The sequence below is a fragment of the Terrapene carolina genome, unplaced genomic scaffold, assembly GCF_002925995.2.
Source record: "Terrapene carolina triunguis isolate 2854851 unplaced genomic scaffold, T_m_triunguis-2.0 Scaffold88, whole genome shotgun sequence".
NCBI lineage: Eukaryota > Metazoa > Chordata > Testudines > Emydidae > Terrapene > Terrapene triunguis.
Genome location: NW_020664439.1, coordinates 44,491,525 through 44,498,938, shown reverse-complemented (window position 1 = coordinate 44,498,938; position 7,414 = coordinate 44,491,525). Strand labels below are relative to the sequence as shown.

The window sequence follows — 7,414 nt, the reverse complement described above, 5'->3', positions numbered from 1 at the left end:
TTTCCCCTGATACATCTAAAGCATGCCTTGTAAGGCAAGATCACGATTATATGAAAATGAGGAATACGAGTACGTCCTCCCCCAAAGTATAGAATGTCACAACTACTTTTTGGAATCACAAAGTGAAGACTTTGACAGTGGAAGCCATTTAGCTGAGCATAGGAGAGAGGGGCACAAGCTAAAAACTTGTCAATAATTAATCTGATAACTTGGTGGTACAGAGTGACCTTTAACAACTTATAAAGTTTACACAGCTCCCAGTACAGTCCTAGGCATGACAAAGGTTAACATTCACAACACGTTCTTTTCTTGTGCCTGTTCCACATCCAGAATTCAGACCTGAGGGACATTGTGTAACACAAAGTCCAGTATTTCATTGGTGATGCTGGATGTAAACTCTGCTGAACTCAACTGAGCCCCACTACCCAGGATGCACATTGACTCGTAAAGGCAGATCGCTGCAGCTAATTGTCTAGTAGCATTTCAATCTCATGGTACATCCTCTGAACCTGCCACCGAATTTTTAACATCTCAGCCCCTTTCTATTACTCTGTGAACTTTGACTGAACTGCATCAAACTGATTTAAACTGAATAAACTTGCTGGGTTTGTACCATGAGAACCCAGCTAATTCAACTCTTGTGTCCAGATTAGCCCAATTTCGCAATGTGAACTGCATTGAACTCATGATCTCAATTCAATTGAGCAAACCAGGATAACGTCTAACAATGAGACTCCGTTCTAGGCAGATGTATTTGGGGGGCAATATGAAGGCAGGAAATGAGGCTTACCTGTAAATTTTCAAAAGGGCCGAGGGCCTAGCTTTCCTTTTTTGCACGTGCAATTTGCAATGCCGTTCTCTCCGTTCACCCTCATTCATTTCTGACAACCTAGCCTGGCTCCGTACTGGCTAAGAAATGCCTCCAAAGATGCTTCGGATCTCTCTCTCTCTAACCCAATCCCCTCTTGGTCAGAAGCTTCCTTTAGAGAAACCCCACTGTTCCTCAGAACTTCCCCACAGCAGCTCAAAACTGCGCCCAATCCCCCTGCCCGGCTCCCAGCGGCCTCATGGCCCCCACAGCCAGAACTACCATCGCTCGGAGAATGTTCAGCCCTTGGAGGCACTGGCCGTTGGGCATGAGTTCCCTTCCCCCATGTTCCCTTCAACTGCCACTGCCCAGCCCTCTCTGGAACCTTCTGAACACAAGCAGCAAAGGAACTCGGCACTAGGCTTCATTCACTGTTATTCCAGCTCCATCGTACTTCAGACACGATAGCTGTATCCTTCATTGGTCTCTCCCTCTTCAGTCTTTCCAGATGAATTAATTTTCAGTCACTGTGAGCCCTGGCCTCCTGCCTCAGGAATAAAAATCCCTGATTTAGCTCCAAAAATTCCATCCTCCAAGCTGAGAAACACACACACACACACCCTTCCTACCCATTTTCCCCACAGTACTCATTAAAAAAAATCTGTTCTTTCGCTCCCTCTGGCAGGCTGAAGGTGAATGCCCACAGCAGGCTGGTGAAGATGATGAAGATCTCAGTCCTTGCCAGGTGCTCCCCCAAACACACATGGTGCCCTGCAGAGGGACAAGGGGAAGGGCAGTAAGTACCCAAGGCTTTCGCATCTCACAGCCCACTTTGTGTAACGCGAAAAGCAGCCTTGTTCATCTCACCATAAAGCATAATATTTTTGCTAATCTTGGCAATTTTACCCTTGAGACTAAGGTAGCGAATAATACAAATCTGTAATTCTGCCTTTAAAAGATCCCACCCAGGGTTATATGAGATCAGGAGCCACTTGTGCTGTGAATTCAACTTCAACTACCTCAATGACCAAATCTTTCCCTGAATGAGAATCTTAAAGAAATTCCTTCAGGCCCCATCACGGTTTCCTTCTTATCCACATACAGCCTCATTCACCTTGTGTGGGAGATGCTGAGGTCCAGGCTCACACCCATGGAACATCTGCACAGCTGTTTGCAAATGTTTTCCAACTATCTGTCTGGGAGCGAATGGATCCTAGTTCCTTTCATATGAATTAAGCAGCAAGTCCTTTAGTTGTCCAGAGGCATGGTCACTCTACATACAAACCAAGAGACCAATGGCCACTTCCAAGTGATCATTTCCACATGTCCATCACTAGAGCCTGGGAAAGGGGGTCTGAAGCATTTTAGAACAAAACCATGCTTGATCTTATGAAGAGCACTGGATTGCCTAGGGAGGTTGTGGAATCTCCATCTCTGGAGATACTTAAGATTAGGTTAGATAAATGTCTATCAGGGATGGTCTAGACAGTATTTGGTCCTGCCGTGCGGGCAGGGGACTGGACTCGATGACCTCTCGAGGTCCCTTCCAGTCCTAGAATCTATGAATCTATGAATCTAATAGAGAGCACTAACGTACACTTCAGTTGATGTTTTATTATTTGCATTGTGACTTTTCTCCTCTTTCTTCAACTTTTTCTTAAAATTCAGAAAGTTCTTCCCCCGTGGGCACTGTTTTTCCTCTCATTCTAACATATCCCAACATGCACTATGTGGGTAAACTCACTGGTTAGCAGAGAGTTCCCCTGTGAGAATAAGGCAAATCAGTTTTAGGCATTATTCAGCAAATCTCTTTGGTCTTCCATATTTTTATTCTGTAGGATAAATATTTACATTGGGAGTGAAAGATGTAGCTGGATGGCACAAAACATGGGAAAAGCTTGAAAGTAACCATATTGGAACTGGCATTTGGATCATCATGTTCCATGTGGAGTTTTCAGAGAGAGAAGTTTTGGTTACACTGCCCACAGATTTTGAATAGACTCCCCAAGTTCTACACTCACAAACTAACCCAATTAAGGTTAGAATTGTCTGTGCAGTCATAGGCACTGACTCCGTGGGTGGTCCGGGGCTCAAACACTCAGAAAAATATATGGGGTACTCCACACCCACTATTCATAGTGGTTCAGTGCCCCGGTGGCTGGCTGCCGATCAGCTGTTTGGTGGGCCCCAGGCAGGGGCGGCTCCAGGCACCAGCGCAGCAAGCGAGTGCCTGGGGCGGCAAGCCGTGGGGGGCGGCATGCAGGTCACCATGAGGGCGGCAGTCAGGCAGCCTTCGGCGGCATGTCCTGCGGCTTCAGTGCCGAAGGCACAGGACCGGCAGATCACCCGCCGAATCTGCCTGACTGCCGTGCTTGGGGCAGCAAAAAACATAGAGCCGCCCCTGTCTCCAGCAAATGCTGAAACAGCCCAACTGTTGTCAGTGTCTTTAAAGCTTGAATATTAGAAGTAAAAGTGGGCTCCATGTCACTGGTGACGTAAATATTACTGCTTTTCTGCAACGTGGCCGCTGCCGGTAGCAAGCTTGAAAATGACAGTCTTTGGCCTGGTCTACACTACGACTTTAATTCGGATTTAGCTGCGTTAATCCGAATTAATCCTTAACCCGTCCACACAACGGAGCCAGTTACTTCGAATTAAAGGGCGCTTAAAATCGATTTCTGTACTCCACCCCGACGAGCGGAGTAGCACCAAAATCGATTTTGTAAATTCGAATTAGGGGTAGCGTGGCCGCACACCACCGAATTAATGTGGTTAAAATTAATGGGGTAGTGTGGCCGCACACCACCGAATTAATGTGGTTAAAAACCGAATTAATGTGCTTAGTGTGGCCGCACACAATCGAATTTATACAATCTGTTTCCCAAATTCGAATTATCTAAATTCGAAGTAATCTCGTAGTGTAGACGTACCCTGAAATAAACAGTTTAATGTCCAGTATCTTCTGAATTACTCCTGTGTAGACAGGCTTGTCACTGTGTGACTAGAGCTGGTCAAAACATGGAAAAACCATTTCACTACAATATTTGAAATTTCAACTTTGTTCCCATTGTGCAGGGTTCTAAATGGAACCACTGTTTTGGTTTGTTTGTTTTGAAAAACAAATTCAAAATACTTTTCTAACAATTTTGAATTTTCTACTTTGCAAAAGTTTTAGACTGTCAAAAGGAAAAATGAAATGCTACAATTCTGGTCCCGTATAACTTTTTAAAATGTGGAGAAGCTTTGAAAAGTTACAGGGTGGCAAAGGGAAAAATTGAAGAAAACTAGACATTATCCCTTCTATTGCATTCAGCGGCAGAAAGGAGAAAAGGGGAGGGGGGAAGAGAGAGACAGGATAAGAAAACAAACACCTGAAATTTCAAAATTTTTGGTTTTGATGAATAACTGAAACACTTTGAAAAACCACATGAAAGTTTTTGGTTTTGAAAAAAGGCCATTTAAATCCAAATCATGTGACAGACAAATTCTGCATCTGACCTTCTGCACATTGCAATAAATTTGAACTGAAATTTGTCCAGGTCCCTCTCCTTATTGACTTATCGGATGGAGAGAGACTCAGGGCTTGTCTACACCAGTGGAGAATAAATTCTACTCCACGTGAGTGTGTCATGCAGTAAGTGGCTCATGCGGACCCTGCTGGCATGCACTAGAAGTTCCCTCATCCACATTAATGTCTTCCAGTTTCAAACCGTACTACGTTCATGTAAATGAGGGAACTTTTAGTGTGTGCCAGCGGGTCTACACAGGCCAGTTAGCACAGGACAGGTTGGTGCAGCCAAGAAATGACACCCCACAAACTCACCGCGTAGACCAGCCCTCAGAGAACTGAACCAACTGCTTCTTCCTTGCAGGGCACCCTCATTCTGCCAAATTTAGACTCTGTCCTCTTTGATCCTGAGAAATGGGAGTCTCCTCGACAGTTCAGCCCAAGTCGTTTCTTGGATAAGGAAGGAAATTTTGTGAGCAGAGAAGCTTTTTTACCATTCTCAACAGGTAAATGCACTGACGGATAAACACTTCTTCTTTGAGTAATATCCCTATGGGTGCCCCGCTCTAGGTGCGCTGCGCCCCGTGCACCATTGATTGGAGATATTTCATAGCAGTGTCCGTTTGGCACATGCATGGGTGTTACTCAGTCTTGTGCTCCATGCCATTGTTATGCAGCATTGCACGGGTGACCCGCCCTCCATTCCTTCTCAAAAACCTTGGCCAGAGATGGAGCCTTTGCAATTGTCTATGTTCAGTTTTACCTCAAGTTTGTCCTCTCAGCTCTTTTAGTAGTTAGTTTATTATAGTGTTTATTAGTCCCAAGAGAAAATTACAAGTTCAGCAAAAATACCTTTGCTTTCCGGTGAGAATGAACAATGTTGCATCTGAAAAGTGCATGTAAGTTAGAAGGTAGCCTGTGGAGATATAAATCATGCCCATGTGTACAGAGGGAGTATTTCTTCCGCTGGAAGAGCTTCACATTGTGAATATGCCTTTGTGTAACAGAAGGTTTGGGTTAAAATCAAACAGTTCTGAAAGTGCCTGGAAATATATAGCAGAATAAGACGAGCTGCTAATCTTCATAATTGAAGGGCAGCACCCTTTGTGTGTGTATGGGTGTGTGTATATATATAACAGTAGCCTGTTGCTGTTGAACTTTCCAGCTTCGTACATCAATATCCCCTTGAGTATGGTAATCTCTCCCAACTCAAGCAGCAGAGCCCCCCAGCCCATTCCCCATAATGATCAGCATTGTACAGATAAATCTGTCGAGATCAGTAGACAGCCACCTTTTCACAGTGTCTTTGCTTGTGATTATAGCCACATAAACACCCATGATAGGTGCCAAGTTCTTGCTGATGAGTGGGGGCAGGCGCAGTGATATCCGGGAGTCAGGTTGCTTTCTGACGAGAATGAACAATCTTGCTTCTGAAAAGTACCTGCAAGTTGGAAGGCCGGCCTGTGGAGACAGAAATCCTTGGGTACTTACTGTCCTTCCCCTTCTCTTCTTCAGGGTCCCGTGTGTGTTTGGGGGAGCAGCTGGCAAGGAGTGAGCTCTTCATCTTCTTCACCAACCTGCTGAGGGCGTTCAAGTCCACCCTCCCACAGGGAGTGAAGGAAATCAGCACAAAGCTTGTTTTGGGGAGAACAATGCAGCCCCAGCCATATAAGCTCTGTGTTGTTCCTCGTTAGGCTGCAGTGCATCACAGATCAGGAGAAGAATCATTCTTCAAGATTGCTTGACCCCATAACTTTCCTCCTTGCAGCTCTTATTCTTTTTCTGGTGTCAGCATCACACATTATCACAAGCTGCTAGACCCTGGGCAATGCAACTGAACAGTGCAACTGTTTCATCATTGTCGTGTGCTCAGAAAGTCTTTGTAAATTTCTTCCAGATGTGCTACACATTAAAAAATTACAGCAAAGAAATTTAGCATCTGACTTTACTTCTCACTGACCTGAAAACTGACTAGTGGGAGGAAGAATTTAAAAAGGTAGATGCTGTCATTTATTATAATATTGAGGTGACAGGGTTTTAATATAATAAATCCTGTAATTCATGTATGTGAACTGTGAATTGAGGTGTTGAATCTGTAAAGATCTATGTACTACTACTGTAAATCTGTAGCAACTGAGTGTTTCTTTGCATAAAGATCTACTATGCTTTAATCTGAAAAGGTGTTAAACACAATAGAAGCAGAGGAGGGGAAGGGCAGTGGCAACAAGGGAGGGACAGAGGGAGGAAAATGCGCGGATGTTGTATGGAATTAGATCTCTGCGGGAAGAACTAGTAGAGCAACGGGGAGATGCAGCCTTCACAGCTGCAATAGATTTGTTTAGCTACAGACAAGGTGGTTAAAAAAGCAGTGAAATGCTGACCATAAGTCAGGTTCTCATAACCTCGATTGTCTCTCTTCTGATCGTGAAGTTTCTGAAGTTGCGACAGGCACAGGAAGACAACTTCCTCCTGGACCAATTCCCCTCCCAGTTGTTGGAAATTGGGCGCAGATCAATTTTCAGTTTCATCGTGATCTCCTCATGAAGGTATTTATTCTTAGACACTCTGGTTGGTTGACGGTCTAATGGGCTAATTGAGAAAATAAGTGAAATTTATTGGTAGCAGAAAGTAGTTTTACATGCTTGGGAAAGTTGTGGTCAAAGTATTGTGAATGTGAAAATCAGCCTGATTGCTAAACTCCATCTCTTTTTAATGTGGGATGCGTCAAATTCATATGAAACCTGATGTTTATAAGAATTAAACAACAGGGGACAGTATTTCTGACTAGTGAAGAAGGAAAAGGAACACATTTTTAAAGAGGGACTTTCAACAATATAGAACTTTCAGACACATTGGTTTTTAACCCTTAGAGCACTGGCGTTTTTCTAGCTCACCAAAGGATTAGCACTACGTGTTGTACGTTTATGTCTGTAGTACTGAAAAGGTTACAAATCAACAAATCTCTTCAGTTCTCACTCGTTTTCTTCAGGGCTTGCTGCTTCTCAGTCCATCATTGGCCCTTTCTGCTCAATCCTGCAGTGAATCCATAGTGCTCAGTAGATGACCTCAGCAACTGGGGCAATGTACAGATTCCTGTC

At 44.2% G+C, this 7,414-nt stretch overlaps 1 long non-coding RNA gene across 1 annotated transcript; it reads left to right on the top strand.

The window, feature by feature from the left end:
* Positions 1-1,450: 1,450 nt before the first annotated feature.
* LOC115271185 lies at positions 1,451-7,414 on the top strand. Its single transcript, XR_003899792.1, has 3 exons — positions 1,451-1,604; positions 4,681-4,822; positions 5,832-7,414. It is a non-coding gene; the product is annotated as an uncharacterized LOC115271185 (long non-coding RNA).